Source organism: Zeus faber, assembly GCF_960531495.2.
Source record: "Zeus faber genome assembly, chromosome: 1".
Taxonomy (NCBI): Eukaryota; Metazoa; Chordata; class Actinopteri; order Zeiformes; family Zeidae; genus Zeus; species Zeus faber.
Window position 1 is genome coordinate 55606876 of NC_137193.1, and position 16924 is coordinate 55623799.

The 16924-nt window shown below is 43.7% G+C and overlaps 1 protein-coding gene across 1 annotated transcript in view; it reads left to right on the forward strand.

Annotated features, from left to right (window-relative positions):
• Nucleotides 1-16721, forward strand: part of hs2st1b (heparan sulfate 2-O-sulfotransferase 1b) — a 33177-nt gene extending 16456 nt beyond the window's left edge. The window contains exon 8 of the mRNA XM_080008145.1: nucleotides 16647-16721. The gene's annotated coding sequence lies outside the window, so the exon portion shown is untranslated. The remainder of the gene's footprint in view (nucleotides 1-16646) is intronic.
• The last annotated feature ends 203 nt before the right edge of the window (nucleotides 16722-16924 follow it).

Sequence of the window (16924 nt, forward strand, 5' to 3'; positions counted from 1 at the left end):
ATTTTTTTTTTTATTACAGGCACATTTCTGGCTTTATATAATCAGATGACATAGTGGGCTCCCTGGTTAGTACCATTACAGTCTTTTACCCACAGGGTTCAAAGTAATTGCAACTTGCATGCATTTCCTGCCTAAAGTGAACAGAGAAAAAAGGCAGTTGGTTTACATTTGATGTGAATCTATTACGTACTTGGGTTTGTGAAGCCATTTGTGTTTGTGCAATAATTCCACTAAGCTCAATAACCTGGCGCCCAGGATCCACTCTCCTTTTGACTCTATAATTACAGAATAATTGCCTCGCTGTAGCTCACTCAACAGGGAGTACTTAACCAGTGAAGGCGTGAAATAACAGATTGGTGAATGGGATGATCTGCTGAGGGCAGCACTATTAACGGCTCCTGTCCCCTGTCTTAGGGGTGAGGAGCCGGGGGGAGGGAGTCTATGGCATGCTTCACCGGTCCACAGCCTGTTCCCCCCCCCCCGTCTACATAGAGAGTGCACTGTGGCCGTGGACACAAGGAGAGCCCGCCTGTCTCAGAAAATAGAACTCAATTAACAGTTTTGCTGCGGGCATATTGGAACATTGTTTCATTAACGAGATGAATACAGTCTGATAATTACTTATTCTCAATTAAAAATGCCTGCACTCGTTATTGATTGTGGCTGATGAGCTTGAAGGTTAATTAGGAACAGTAGATTCCAGAAGTGAATGTTGCTTTTCTAGCACACCCTTTCAGAAGCTATTTTAAGAAACATTTGATTTTGTATGGATCTTTTCTTTTGTAAATATTGTCTTTCTGTTAATCGCTGTACAGCGATAAGAAAATCCATTCATTTATTGTACAATTATTTTTGGACTTTAGGCTGTAAATTTGACCCTTTAATATCCTCACATTGAAGGCCCAATTCAATTCACATTGAATTATATATTTTTTTTTTATCTCGTAATTGCTTTTTTGTGTCTGGCCCTTCCAGCATCACCCACTAGAGGGCACCCTGGTCCTGCTCAAAGGCTTCCTAAAGCAGCACGTGGGATTGGAAGAGCTGGATTCCCCCCCCATTAATGCACCTGTACCACCCCAAATGGAGCAAACTAATAGTGCATTAGCATTAAGAATACAGATTACACCATTAGACTTGGTCGGCTCTTGGGCCTGGTGGCATCTATAAATAGCTTCACTTGGTCTTTGGACAATTTGTGCAGTACTTGCATGATGGCACCACTCAAATGAATTCATGGTGTGTAAATGGAGCACCCATTTTGCTGCTTGTTATGATTGGTCCATTACTGTTACTGTACTATAGCAGCATCTCTGCCAGAGAGTGACCGGTAACCCGTAGACGAACGTATGGGGAAACTTCTGGGATCCCAACCCCATCCAGAGTGTGCCGGGCTCGCAGAATAATGACCTTGTTTTGTCAATGAGACTTGGCTGGACCAGCAGAACTGGCCCTCTGGTCTCTTTTTGGAACCTCATGAGAGGACCAACACGTTTTCTTTTTTTTTTTTTCTTCAAAGCTCGCTGACCTCATAGTTATTTCACTATTGCTCCATAAAACAAACAGAGCAGAGCAGAGGCAGCTTGACTCCCCCCTCCGTGGAATTATGGACAGGGCCTTAAAGCGCTTGGCCGAAGGGTGCCATTATGCCTACTACTCGCAGTGCTTTATGTAAATGCATTTCACCGGAGTGAACGGTGAAATGAATTCAGCATGTTGGAGGCACTAGGCCAAGAAAGAGTCAAATGCTCCTGACTTCCTCCTAATATTCAAGTTTGCTAATGATATAAGAGCAAATAATTGGCAAAACAATGATCAAAATATGAAAGCCTTCTCAACAGTGAAGCACACGCATACTGCGAGCATTTCATCAATGCGTCCTAATCCACACACGCCAGCGAGCTGGTCCAGTTGCAATAGGGGGGGGGAGTCATATTAATTTAGCTTTCTCATGACACAACTGAAGTAAAAAAAGGAGACAAAATGTTCAATCAGGTTCATATTCCTCCTTAACATGACAGAACACGACTCCAAGCATAATAGAGATCACAGGCGTGTTGGCACAACAGGAAGGTTGACCCCAAACAGGAAAGTCTGATACTCTTAATTAGAATGCTGCATTGTTTGACCTTGGTGGAAGACACTCTACACTGCCCCCCCCCCGCCTCTCTGTCTCTCTCTCCCTCCCTCTGTTTCCTTTGCGCCTGGTTTGCCTGGCAGCCCATAGTGTGCATAGTGGAGCATGGGCATTTTCTCCTGGAGGGTAGAAGAGAAATGCAATCAGCAATTCAATCGTGGCCATTGTGAAGCAGTGCTGATGAGCTTTGCAGAGTAGATAATGGATTAAATTATTTATCCCCCCCTCCTCAGCACTCATTGTTGCCTCCTCTTTGTGCTGCTACAGCGATACAGAGACGTAGGTTGAAGGCCTAGATCACTCGCTGCCTTTCATAGATCTAATTTTTCTAATTAGCGCTTGAATGCAGAACTGTCTCTCCCCCTTTTTTACCCCCGGCCTCCCCCGTAGTGTTCTTTGTCGGATACATTCCATGAGGTGAGCATGTGAACCTATCTGAGTGAGTCCACTATATCCACAAAGAATATTTTAGTACATGTGCGCCGCCGCCGTCTCCCCCTCGTCCCCGTCCTTTTTTTTTCTGGGCGAAAAGCCTTGTTTAAATGCTTGTGATTAGGAAAAAAAAAAAAAAAAAAAAGTAATTGAGGGTAATTTCTTTAATTGAGTGCTGCTGGAACAAAACAACCGACTGTTGACATTAATATGTGCCGATGAATGGGCTCGGCTGAGCCGCCTCCTAATTCGGTAGACGACCAGCGCGGGCTCATGAATAATGAAACAAAGATATCTTTAATATTACAGGATCTCAATTATTTGCAATGTGCGATGTCTCAATAAGGGCGTAAAAACACCCGTTCTTCCATCGGTGGTGTTGGAGAGTGTTGCATTGGAGTCTTCTAGAATCCAAAAGAAGTAAGTAGTAAGAATTCCCTAAGCATGTCATTTAGGCTGATTACTTCCTTTTGGAAACGACTGTTTAAAAAAAAAGTTGTACGCCTTTTTTGTAAGACCAAGAAATATTGCGGCAGGCCTCAGTAGGGATGCAACAGCGCATCTACGTGGGTCCTGTAAGTTTTCCACCGGAGCTCCTTTGAGGGTATGGAGACCACGTTCTTCTATTGACGGATGATGAAACTCTTATTACTCACAAACGTCGCCAGTGGCGTCTACCGCCCTCTGCTCTTTTTAGCGGTGCCATGGTGGACGGCGGAGGCCTGCGTGCGTGCACTGTACGCTCCGCCGCTGTGTGTCCTCCTTGTGTTGCACACTCTGCGGTCGCCGCCTCCCTGACAACTGGCAACAAAGGAGCCATTGAGGAGAGGCGGCAACGCGGGGCTTTGATGGGTAATCTGCATGTGTTTGTAGAGGGAAACTGGAACCGGGTTAAAGGAAACAGGTGCAACTAATTACAATATATCCAGTCTTTCTCCTCTCCTGGATTTCCTCATTTTCTGTTCCCCCTCTTTCTTTCTTTCTTTCTTTCTTTCTTTCTTTCTTTTTTTTTTTGTTTTTTTTTTTTTATTCCTAGTTCTATTTTCTAAGACCGTATTCTGCGATGTGAAAATCTACTCCACACACACACACACACACACACACACACCCAGGAATTAGGGAGGATGCAGCTTGATTCAGGTCTTCCCAGCACGGCCATCGAGGTCGCAAGTTAAACAGTTGAATTCAGGGGGGGAAGCAGCAGTCCCAGACACTTTTCCCACTGATTTACAGTACGGTTTATAATGTATTCCGACTGTTTTATTTATGGCAGGTTAATGGCTAGAAAGTACAGCTACATTTGGTCTGGGCTTGTGTGCAGCGTAATACTAATCCAGTGATAATGGAGATGTAGTTTTAAAGCTGCTGTGCACTAGCAACCTGCTATGTAAGTGCCATTTTCACAGCTGTGAGTGTTTGGCTCCATTTTATGCCACTTGCACCGCACTTTGATTCTCCAAACGACTCAGTGTGCCATTTGCCTATCAGGGGGAAAACTAGGGGAAGTTCTGCCGTAAGTGTTATAAAATTGACAGCCTTCATAAAGGTATCTTTGTGTAAAAGATTGATCGGGAACTCGAGTCAGATGCCATTATTCTGAGAGCTGTGCAGGGGTTTCTGTCCTCTGGACGGCTCCCCTCGTCGGCACAGTCTGGCCTTCATTTTGTCAAACCAAACAGTTCCTCCACTAGAAGCCGTTCTATCAGGAGGCGCTGGATATAAATCCAAAATACGATTCATGCTCAGACCTTTCATGTCCAAATGCCTCTCCACACACATTTTTTAAAGCCTGATCTGATACGGAAGCAATTGGCCAAATCCATACAGATGAATTATATGAAGTAATCTGCTCACTGCATTATGTCCAGAGGGTGATTTGGCAACCTCTGTTGTATTTCAAAATACAAGCTGAGTTTTCAGGGGATACTTTACAGGCTGATCTTAACATTTGGCAGCATGGCGGAGAGATTTCCATTTTGGTAGCTTATCCTTGAAACATTAGGCTTTAGTAGAAAACACGCACACACGCGCGCACACACACACAAATGAATTGAAACCTTATCTGCAGCCTGCCACAGGGTGCCCTTACCACCATTTTGCGTTGTCCGATTTGATGCCTGACTCGACAATGTGGTGAGTTTGAAGTGAACTGTGATCCAGTTAAACAGGCGTTGGGTGGGACCTCGGGATGCATTTGTGCCATTTATCATGTATTATGTGTTATCACACATATATAATACTGTAGATGTGCTTACACATGTGACATGTGTAAGCACATCTACAGTTCATTACGTGTGCATTTATAATGGGATTGCCGCATGTTTCTTCAGTAAAAGCGTTGTTTATGTTCATTGATGTAGACAGTATAGCTCCTTGATAATGGAGCCAATAATGAAATGATGTTTTGAAACCAGACGATCGGTCCAGTACCATTATGTAGCTGCCTCTTTGACAGCACTTCACACTCTTTTATTTTGATTTCTTTATTTATTTTTTGTAATTTTGATGTTATGGGGTTTGGTAGGTCCACTCATTAGGTACATTAGGTACAACTAAAACAAGATAGTGGATTTCAACGTATTTGTTTTGGGAATCCGGGCGATAAATAAAGTATTGTCTTATCATATTTCACTCATTAACATGAAGATAACCCCTTCGAAGGCAAATTATCATTTTGAAGACAGAGCAGTGGGGTAACATAGGGTTCAAAGCCCCCCAGTGGGTCCTTGAAGAGGTTCCAGGGGGGTCACCATCCCAAATGATTAATAGTTAATCATCACGATTATTTAACGGGCCATTAGCATCATCAAATCATATCATCATAACAATAAAACATTCCTCAGATTGGGGTTCCAGAAACAAAACCATATCAAATGGGGGTTCAGAATCACTGACACAGAATGCATGAATTATATAAGACCTGAATTCAAATTGTAGAGCAGCATGCTGAAATGTTCCAGAGTATCTGGTGCTTCGTGTCTGGCGCAATATTCATTCCCGTGAATTGCGCCTCAACCAAAGATTAGCCTGGGCTACGTGTGTGCGAGAGGGAAGGAAGGAAAACAATCTTACACCAACAAAACCTTTATTAGTTCATTATGAATTACAAAACCACATCTGCAACTAATACGCGGCCAGGTGGGATTTGTAAGGAGAGTACAGTGGAGAGTTTGTTCCACTAATGCATTATAAACACGGCCAGAACAGAACATGTGGCCTTTGAGGTTAGAGTTACACTGAATATTGAGCTTGATGATTCTCACATATAATGTTTCACACATGGCTCAACATTTTTTTGAATTAAACAATGTGGGATGTAACAACCTGAGCCTTGTTATGCGGGCAGCCCGCATTGTTTTCTCAGGTTCAGAGAATTACATTATTATTTTTTTTTTTCATGGCCATTCTTTTTTTTTTTTTTTTTGTTTGGGGGGGGACGCTTATCAGCGTGTGCGTTCTTCCTACACAGAAACGCCGAAGCCAAATCCTTCAGCTGAAAGTAGCTCAATGGGCCGCTGCTCTTGTCTAAACAGGTTTGTGAGATGCATTTCTTGTTTTCGTCCAAATTACATCTTGCTTTTTGTTGCGCCGGCGGGAGGGTGGAGATCGGGGTTGCTTTCCCAGGCTGCTCAAACAGATTTGGGCTTGAAAGAGAGAGACCGCAATGAGAGAAAAGGGACATCCAAATTGGCCTCTTGTCATCGGGGGCCAGGTATGATCCCCATTTGCCTTTCCCCAGGCGATCCGTCAGCAAGGCCTGATCAAAAAGGGATACGTCTTCACGTCTTCCAGCATTCCCCCTCTCTCTCTCTCTCTCTCTCTCTCTCTCTCTCTCTCTCTCTCTCTCTCTCTCTCTCTCTCTCTCTCTCAGGGATGAGTGTCCCTCACTGTCCCGCTGCAACCACTTCCTGCGAGCCCTGCCCAACCCCAACCCCCCCCCCCCAAAAAAAACAACAAAGACGGCCTCTTTCTCCCACCGGAGCGAGTGCAGAAAAAGGAATACAACACATATTTACGAGATTATCTGGCGTCTCGTATTTCGTCACGATGAAAGAGAGAATTGTTTCATCCTCGCTGAGTTGAAACACATGACACCAGGAAACGCTGCCGTGCTGTAAACTCTCTTGTCAGGAAGGAGGTTCCAGCGCTTTTTCGTGCCGAGAGACAAAGGACTGCGCAGCGCGACCAAAATAAAACCACGGCCCCCAGGTCTACCGAGCAAAATGCTGCTATTGTAATGAGCATTTCGCACACGTAAAAACAAACGATATAGATCCCTGTTCTTCATCTCCTACCGTTCAAGAACAGGATCAGCCATCTGCATATTCTGCACAGATGCAACATGTGATTGTGATTCCTTGGCATACTCGACTAGGAGGCTTTGACATGCAATGTGTTGAGCAGTACCATTCATAAAAGAATGGCAGAACTCCATTTGACATGGACTTGCAAAAACACAGCGCTTTCTTTATTCTGCGTTATTTGTTTTGCTTCAGTCTAGAGGCAAAAGAAGACAAATGTGTTGTACGTTTAGTTTCTAACGGGCTGCGTTCCATTGGGATAGCATTGTGAAGTGATCAACTTTTGCTTACCGTGTTGGTATAACTTTGTCAGACGTTTTGCAAGTTTTCTTTTAATATAAACCAACAAATGATTGTCAAAAAAAACAGACAAGTGCCTGCAGCACATTTTCCAGCATTGAGAAGCAAAAGCTTCTCAATGGTGAAACCTTGAGACGCGTCCGTACAAATTCATCCCTTCGTTGGAGTCTGGATTCTTTCATCAAAACAAATGAACTATTGCCACCTGTTATTATGATCTTGTCATACAGTATGTGAAAGCGTTGCATTATGTTGAGGAAATACCAACTCAGAAGTCAACATGCGTGTTTCTTCACTTTTTAACTTCTGGCGTGCGGAGAGAAAAGAAACCACCCCCTGATCTCAGAGAGTGTGGCCTAAAGACCTGCACCCACACGTGAAGTCATGCTGGTGTCTGGAAAATAATATCCAGTAATAATCGTCCGTGGTGATCGTGCCGTTGGCGCACGGTGATGTTGCTGTTGGCATCGCCGGACAACTGGAACAAGGCGCTCGGGGGGGGGGGGGGCTCCGTGTCGTCGCTGCCCCCAGCTCACTGTGGCTGATGCATTCTTAAACATGAAATCATCCATAAATACACACTCCAGGAAGTCATGTTTGCTTTCAAGTGCATTTGCCAAGTGGCCCCTCGGTAAACAGGGAAGCACTTTTTCCATCTCAATCAAGGCTCCCTGGAGTTCTTTTGCCATCCGTCGATGCCAAGTAACTAAATCGCGAGAGCAAACTAAGTTTCTACAGCTGGCTATGCCAACACAGGCAACAGTGGCAAGTATTGTGGACACAATGAAATTGAAATTCACAGTTTTCTTTAAGAGGGGGAAAAAAAAGAAAAAAAAAGAAATCATGCTTTCAAACATTGGTGCATACCTTAGAAATCAATGTCTACTTTTTTGTCGGCGTATAAGTGGTGTGTGGTGCTAAAACATTTTTTTTTTTACTTCCTCAACAAGTATTTCAATAATTTGCAATCCTCTTTGCTGTTCGGCGGTCTGTGAATCTTAAAGGTCTACTGAATTTCTAATATTACAGAGAGGAGAAGATGGAAAGCTGAACCTCCGGAGCATCAGCTCTTAATCACAAGCATCCTGAATGTGGACGGGCCAGCGGAGCTTCGCCCTGGTTGATAGGGGGTGTGATGGAGAGATTGGGCCACCCCGACGGCAGCGTGAGGCCTTCGTCCGGGTGCCAGCAAAAACCACCGTGCTTATCCAATGTCCTGCACCGCCCGCTGCCCACCCCTGCACAGCCCAAATAGCCTGGGACGGGACCCGTGTCCAGGGAGATTGCTTTTGGAATGCTCCGACCGGTCCTGGGAGAGGGAACACTTATCTCTGGGCAATTACCCTCCGTGCACAATGAATAAAATCAAAGATAGCTGTGCGAGCGCCGTAATCTACACTCTGGCAAACTCTGAGATTAGAGGCGCTCACATGTTACTCGCTGAGATAGGCTAATATGAAGAGCTGATAAACAAAATAGGTTTTCTTTGACTTGATTTGGAGTGGAAGATTGATCTGAGAGATTTGACCTGGAATGTATATCTGCTTAGCTCAGTGTGCGCGTCCATATCCAGAAAACAACTGGGGTGTGTTTGTTTGCGTAGAAACATGATGTTCATCAACTTTCTTCAAAGTCACGTTATGCTGGACCCCCGGATTGAGTAAAAGTTGGAATACATTCTTGTTTTCAGTTGATGAGAGTAGAAAATTATTTTGCAAAGTCACCCAATACTTACCCTATAGACATTTTGAATCCTCTGCAGGCCAGTGTCTTTGTGGCGAGTATATGACTTTCCCACTCCATTGTTGAGCTTTGTAATTGGCTGTGTGTTGGTGACAAAGGAGGCTCATGGAAGGACCCTGATGAGAACGCGCCTCAATCCAGCGCCGGCGTCTCTCAATGGGCTTCATTAGAATTGCAGCAAAGATCCCGAGGGGCAGAACCAGGGGCCTATTCACTTTTGTCATTACCACATCATTTGCCTAATTTGTTAGGAGCCAATCAAAAGCTGCTCTAAAAATTGGGCGAATTACTTAAAGGGCGGATTCTCCGATTCCTCAATCGTCTATTATGGATTTAGGGGTGACGGAATGTAAGTTTATGCTTAAATGACCCTCATTTTAAGGGTTTCAGGTACAGACGAGTAAAAAAAGACGTATATATCCAATTTGTGTTTTAGGGACATTTTTTAATACATTGAGCAAAAAAAGCCTCCGAGGCGAAAGCAAATCCGTCGTCACAATTCCATTTGACTCACTCACTGACGTTATAAAAGCGAGAAGAGGTCACAAGGTCGTCACTTTAAACACTATGATTTATTCAGCCAGCGAGGCCGGCGGTCATGAACCGTTAATCACTTGACCAAGGTGGTGTTAAGAGTAACAATTCCCCCCCGTCAGAGTCGCGGCAGAAGCTAATGGCGTTCATCAGTGCGTGCGGCGCCGCTGAAGGCTTGGCATCGTGGATGTCGCGCCGTATGAGGGTGATGGAGGTAATCAAGCAGGAGAGGGGGCTTCTCCATGGGAAGTTCCTGCAAACAGAGTGCACCCACTTTTTAAACCCCATTTGTCTTGTTAATGCTCCCTCCTGATTACCTGATTGCACTGGATGACTGTGGAGAAATCTGATTGCGTAAAATTATATAGAGCACAAAAAAAACAAAAAACTTTTGATTGGGGAGTGGATCTGGCAAAGCGATCGACGCCTGCCGCCATTGACAAAGCTCGGGGGAAAATATGGCCTCACTGATTCCAAATCAGCAGTGTCACGTCCCGTAATTGTAATCAGAAGTTAATTTTTAGCTTGGTTCTCTCTACCCAACTTTTTTCTTTTTTCCTTTCTCGGGCAAAACTTTGACGTTTGAGCAACACACACGAAGAAATGTGTTGAAATGTGTGAATGGGTTCAATGGTGTGTAAATGCGGCATCCCCTTGACTGACAGTGACATCGATGACGCCAGCACGGAGGAACAACTGCTCACCAAACATTTAGGACAATCAAGCAGTTCATTAAACACAATGCGTGGTTATGATTATGACAAAAAAATACTGTATAGAAAGCGCTCAAACGGTGATGGGTAATATTTTCATATTAGTATTAGTATTAGTACATTATGGAATAAATATATAAAAAATTGACCAAAAATACTAAACATTTTACTTTACATTTTACTAACATTTTAGACTAAATATATTGCTGCCAAGCACTGGAGGCCTGTCAGAAGGAAGTCCATGAAAATGGGAAAAAAAAAACAGGAGTAAACAAACATCCCATGTCATTTTATTGAAGCCATACTAATTCTGCAATATTTAAAATAATTCATGTCATAATTATCATTTATTTATTAAAAATATTTTATGTCATTATTTCATATATTATTTCATCCATCCCTCCATGCATCACCATTCATTACCCACCAAGGCCAACATGTTCTGTATGAACTTGGTTCACAGCAGCACACTATTTCCCCTCAGAAATGATCTCTTGTCACATGAAGTGCTAGTGACATTGCAATGATCGGAACCCGGTTATAGGCGTTCAGAGATCTATACTGGCCATCATTGCATACTCTTCATTAATTAACTTTGTATTGATCACTGACCCTGGCTATTCAACCAATTTCCCTTCCACGCATAGTGGGAGCTTTCTATTCAGCTAATATGCGATGCAGGCACAGTGCTTGGTATATCCTAAGGCAAAATAGTTCCTGATAGCTTTTGGGGCGCTGGAAGTTCTATTTCCCTAAGAAGCTAGGCTAGTTGATGCCATCTGCATGCCATCAGCTATGCATTGAGCTAACACAGTTAGCGTGCAGCCCGCCGCTACCTCAGTACTGGAGACACTGGAATTGCCGTCGACCTTCTCATCTGAATCTAGGTTAAAAAAAAAAGAAAACGAGTAAAAGAGAAGCCCTGTAGTCCATCCAGACCCCACAACCCTCTAGTTGTGGCAGCAGTTTGGAAGCCATGTTACCTTTTGGATTTGCATGGGATCTTGTAAGAATAAAGACAGATTGTGGGCTCAGAGCACCCCTGGGGCTCTTTAATTGGAAAAAAAAACCCCACAATGGCAAATAAAAGAAAAATGAAAACATTTGGCCACTTGCAGGAGTCTATCTTTTTATTAAGATGGATGTGGTTAAAGGAGTGGTGCAATATGGTTTTGGGTCAAAACAGCGCTGCACGAAGTGAAACGTGTTGATCAAGTAGATGATGTACTAATTGAAGGAACAGCCTTGTTTAAAAGAGGATTTAATCAAATGTATTAGTTATATTATAAATCCTGTCTCAGTGTGATTAATTGACACCCGTACTGTACAAAGGGAACAAACTTTGGGAAAGTCCTGTTTTTTTGGACCGTCTCCACTCCGCATTCCTCTTTCCTCCGGAGCCCGGAGCCACCTGCACCACTGCTAATAAAACTGTCACAAATGAAAGTGTGTGTGCGTGTGCGTGTGTGTGTGCTGGAGGGGCGGGGGTTTAACACAGATGTCCAAATAAAGTGTGAATGATTCATTTGGCCCAGATTAGTGGCATTCTCCAGCACCAGCTTTCCCAGGGCTGCTTTCATTCCCGTCCTGCAGATTGTCATCATAAATTGATTTTCTCTGTGAAAGGCAAATTTAATTGCATATGAAATACAACAAAAAGAACAAGAATGTGTCTGTTTCCCCATTTTCTTTCTTTCACACTCCCATTCCATTCCCTCCCTGCATTTCTCAGCCCCCCTCTTTTTTTTTTGTCAATTTCCCATGTCTCTCACATCTAAGTGATCCAGAGTGTTCAAACTTAAATTAAGATCTCTGGCAAGATAAACAGTTAAAACCAGTTCCCATAGTTACCGCTCACACAGTGTGGTGATTGCGTTATAATCCGACAGCAATCAACTCTAAATGAAACAGGGATGATAAGGGTGCTATTTTGTGTGTGTGTGTGTGTGTGTGTGTGTGTGTGTGTGTGTGTGTGTGTGTGTGTGTGTGTGTGTGTGTGTGTGTGTGTGTGTGTGTGAGTGAGAGTGTTTGACTGTAGCCTATTTCTTTCCTTTTGTTAAACAGGATTTTTTTTTTTTATTACCACCCAATCAGGTCAGCTCCAACCCTCCTTCCCTGACTTTATGGTTTTTTTTATCGGGTGGGGGGTTCATGATAATTAAAGCAAAATTGTTTCAAAGTGGAAATTTTAAGAAATGAATTGTTAAGTCCATTTAGCATTATGTCCCAAGCTCTGTCCCAAAGTGACAAAAAAAAGATGGCAAAAAATCTCATAAAATTCAACACAAATTATTTCTGAATCAAGTGCTATGAGCCAAAGAAAATTAATCCGATAGTTTGGTTTTTACTTTGGTATTCACATTTCTTCCTTTGATTGAATATCCATATTTAATATATATGACATACAATACAGGATTTAAATAGGATTTAGACGTATCCCAGCTTTCCCGCTCATTCTTCCGTGTCTCAGACCCTGTCTCTGAATTTCAAATTCCTTGCGAGACAACGTCTGCAGGATGACAGAGCCCACGATAGGGCGAGGCCTGAGGGCCTGAGGGCCCCCCCCCCCCCAAAAAAAAAAGAGAGACAAACAAGAGAGGCGTCTGTGAGCCGGAGCCATCATCAGTCATCCTCAAGAAATGATCCCCTGTAGCCATGTGCTGCTGATCAACAAGGACAACAATCCATCCTTTCAGTAATGTTGGGGGATGACTGATCTGAGCAGAAGAAGAAGAAGAACAAACCGCTGTTCATATTTCTTTCCCTGGTCATTTCGTTCTTTTATTTTTATTTTTTTATTTTAATTGAATTATTAAAAACGTTTTCTTTTTTCAAATTATTTATTCTGCTTGGCCATTTATTTATAATGGCGACGTCTCAGGAAAGTGTTTCACCTGTAGAATGAACTACACTTTGAACAGAGGGTTTGACATTTTGACGTGTGTCTGTCTGTCTGTCTGTCTGTCTGTGTTTGTGTGTGTGTGTGTGTGCGTGCGTGCGTGCGTGCGTGTGCGCTTGCGCGCGCCTCTACACATCACTTCAGATGAAAAAGGAAAAGAGCAGTTGTTCACTAAAGTGGGGCCGGAGCCAAATGAAAAATGCTCCCAATTACAGCGATGGGTGTAAGGGGCTAATAAAGCGAGCGTCCCTACAAGGCGGCGTGCAGCCCTTAATGGATCCCCACTCATTTGCTTTGACGGATGAATTTCACACTCCAGTCTTGCGGAGGTTGAATAATTATGGAATTTATCACGAGACATTCAGAGCCATTAAGGATTCACAACATTTCATTAAAGCAATGTTTCTCCAGGCGGCGGCACGGCGCTCTATTTGTGTCTGTATGTGTTTGCACGCAGAGAGCCTGATATCTTAAAAGTAATTATCCCATGATTAGCGACTAGCGCGGTTCAAGGAAGAACTGTTTGGTGTAATTCAGTTATCGCAAAGCTTTTTCCCCTTCGCCGCGATCCGTACCGGCTCTGTTTAGCTCATTTGTTTCCTCCGTAGGGATCCCGATTGTCTAATAATACGTCTGATAATATCCATATCATTCTTGGGGAGCCCGTAGACTCCGTGGTGAACCGCGAGGCTTTTCTTTTTTCTTTTACTCCAAATCCCTCAACATATGGAAAAGAGGAACGCCCTTCACTTCGCCGAGACGTTATCAGCTGGTGAGAATGAGGAGTGAGCGCCCTGTCGGTGTTTCACAGTGTTCTGACGTCCATTTTTTTTCTATTTGACGGAAATCTTGAGGCGGACCTAAAGTCGTTGCCTCATGTTTCAAACGAAGGAAAGGAAATGTTGAAAGCAAAGAGAGGTAGTAACCTCTGACAGAGTGTCCGGGCGGCCTGTCCTGGAAAGCACACCGTGGACAAGTGTACAACCGACACGTCCAAGTCAACTTAACATTTGTTTGGATTTTTTTACTTTTTTGTCTCTTGACCATTAAGGGGGAAAGACAAATTGTTCCGACACTAGATCCTCCGTGAGGTGGGAGGTTCCTCCACTTACCTGCCACCGCCAATCCATCTAAACGCACCTTTATAGAAGATAAGAGCAAATGAGGACCTGGGAGAGAAGTTTGGTCATTCCTACGCGATTCCAAATGCTTGGCAGGGAATCCGATTCTGCATAAAATCTGATTAACGTCACTGCTATACGTTCCGGTGAGAGACCTCCGCTCCGTCTCACTTCTGCTCGGCAGAATAAACGCACATCGGAGATACGCCGATAATACACTTTCACCAACTTTGTGAAATTGAAAACGCAGACTTTATTCAGGAAGATGACAGGACACTTTTCCAGGTCCAGAGCCTTTTGGGTTGGATTTACAGGCCCCGAAACAACGTCCTCCAAATTTGAGATTAATCAAATGCCCCCCCCCCCCCCCCCCCCCATCAAAGATTGTTTTTAATCAACAGTATTAGTAGAAGCTTCATGTTCCATTTTGATTGGAATCAATCAAGATGTTTTTTGAGGGTAATTGCCCCACTCTGCGATGTATATTCAGAGCTATTGATGGAGTCTCTCCTTGCCTCTCCTGAAGCCTGGTGGATTCATATGAACTCAACCTTATTTATTTATTTATTTTTCCTTCTATAATTAGTTTCTTCAATTACAAAAACGAATGAAATGAACTTGATCGATTGCTCAAAGAACATGGAGGTCGATCCATTTGAATATGGAGTGAAACCGAACAGCCAAACTGGAAGGCCCCGGCAGCACAAGGGGACAAAGCGGAAAGACCACAAACTGCGATTTGAGGGTTTTTGGAAAAACATTCTGAATCATTCTCAACGCGTTTCGCTCTACATCCCATTTAGCCGCGGAGCACACTAGAGTACCTGAACATATGTGAGTTGGCTTGTATTGATTGGTTGTGTATTGACTACATCCTTACGCTGGGTTCATCAGACAAGTGCACGGGGGGGATCAATGAGTCGACGGGTTTGAGTTTAAGCTGCAGATAGAGAGAGGGGAAACTTTGTGTAATGTATTAAAACAAATCAAACGTCGGAGAGTAATTGTAAGTGCTCTAGGTGAGCGGCCGGTTGGAGGTTTGGCAGATCTCATTTGGAGATTCTTCTCAGCGGCCCGGAGTGGAGTGGCTTCCTCCCTATCTGCAGATCATCTGGAGCCCAATCTGCCCTCATCAGTTGGCTCGGCTAACCCAATATCATTCTTTTAGAAAGACACACGCGCAGACACACACACACTCACACACACACACACACACACACACACACACACACACAGATAGACATATACACATTACACACAGATAAAGGCATACACACATAACAAGCAGACACACACACACACACACAGATAACGCATACACACACAAACGGCTACGTACATACACAACACCCACAACCTAAGTGTGTGGTCACACATGCGCGCACACAAACACACACACACACACACACACAAAACCCAAGTGTTATGGATACACATCCACAACCCAAATGTGTGGATAATAACACACACACACACACACACACACACACACACACACACACACACACACACACACACACACACAAACATGAACACAAACATTACTTTGTTGCCCTTAAGCAATCCAAAGTACCAAACAGAAACCATTCTGGTCCAGAATGGTTTCTCCTTTTCCTTTCTTTCTTTCTTTCTTTTGTTCTCTTTCTTTCTTTCTTTTAAATCAGAAAGGTTGTCGTCAGTGTGTGAGGCGTCTAGATAGAGGGGAGTCTTGTCAAAGCGGCAAAACAAATTTCATTAATACATTTTAATAGGATGTAACCGTCGCGGAGTGTGCCTCTCTCTCTCTTTAGAAACTCCTCTTGCTTGGGTTTCCCCCACAGGATGAAGAATAAGCAACTTCATTATGGAGTTCTGGACCACCCCACCCCCCTGTGGGGAATATCAACACTATAAACCACGTCCTGCGACTCCCTCCAGTCCCTGTTTAAACATTGGAGCAGCGTAACTCCATATTGTCATGCCTGTTTTCATCTGGTCCGTCTTTACAACGCGGCTGCTTGGAAACTGCCACAGGACGGAAGGATCTCAATGGAGAGAGGGGAAGATCAATTTCTGAGGGACCCCCCCCTCCACCATCTCACCCATTCTCTCCTCCTTCTCCTCCTCCGCCTCCACCACCACCCCCACCACCACCAGCCCTGCAGCTCGTTGAGCTCTCCCACACCACCTCCTCCTCCTCCTCCTCATCCCTTCAACTCGCCATAATTATTTTGCAAAAGACCTCCAGAAAAAGAACAGGCAGAGTAATTTTTCTTGCCCAGTTATGAAAAGCTCATTAAAATAGGCCTGGAACAAACAAAGCTTTTCCTGTGAGGCCCCCTTTCAAATTCATTTCATAATTTCCCTCTGTTTTAATCATTTATATCAATTAGTCATTCCTTGGTGGAAAAGACATTCTTTGCCATCCTCTCTCTCTCTCTCTCTCTCGCTCTTTATTTATTTATTTATTTATTTTTTTTGTTCTAGCGCGCAAGACGCTTGATGAGAATGTCAAGAGAATGCATCTCCAGCCATGTTGAAGTGGTATCGGCTTGGCCAAAGGGAAATCAACTTGATGCAGAGCAATCTCTTCGGAGCCTGCAGAATAATTAAACAATTAAAGTCAAGAATAAGATATTCTTTATACACCTGATGTCTTTCTAATTAAGCTGGGGGCAGCTCATAATAAAGTTGTTTTGTCATGTAAAACCAATCTTCCGGGTGAATCTCAAACAACTTTGCCGCGAGGCAACTTTTCCTTCACA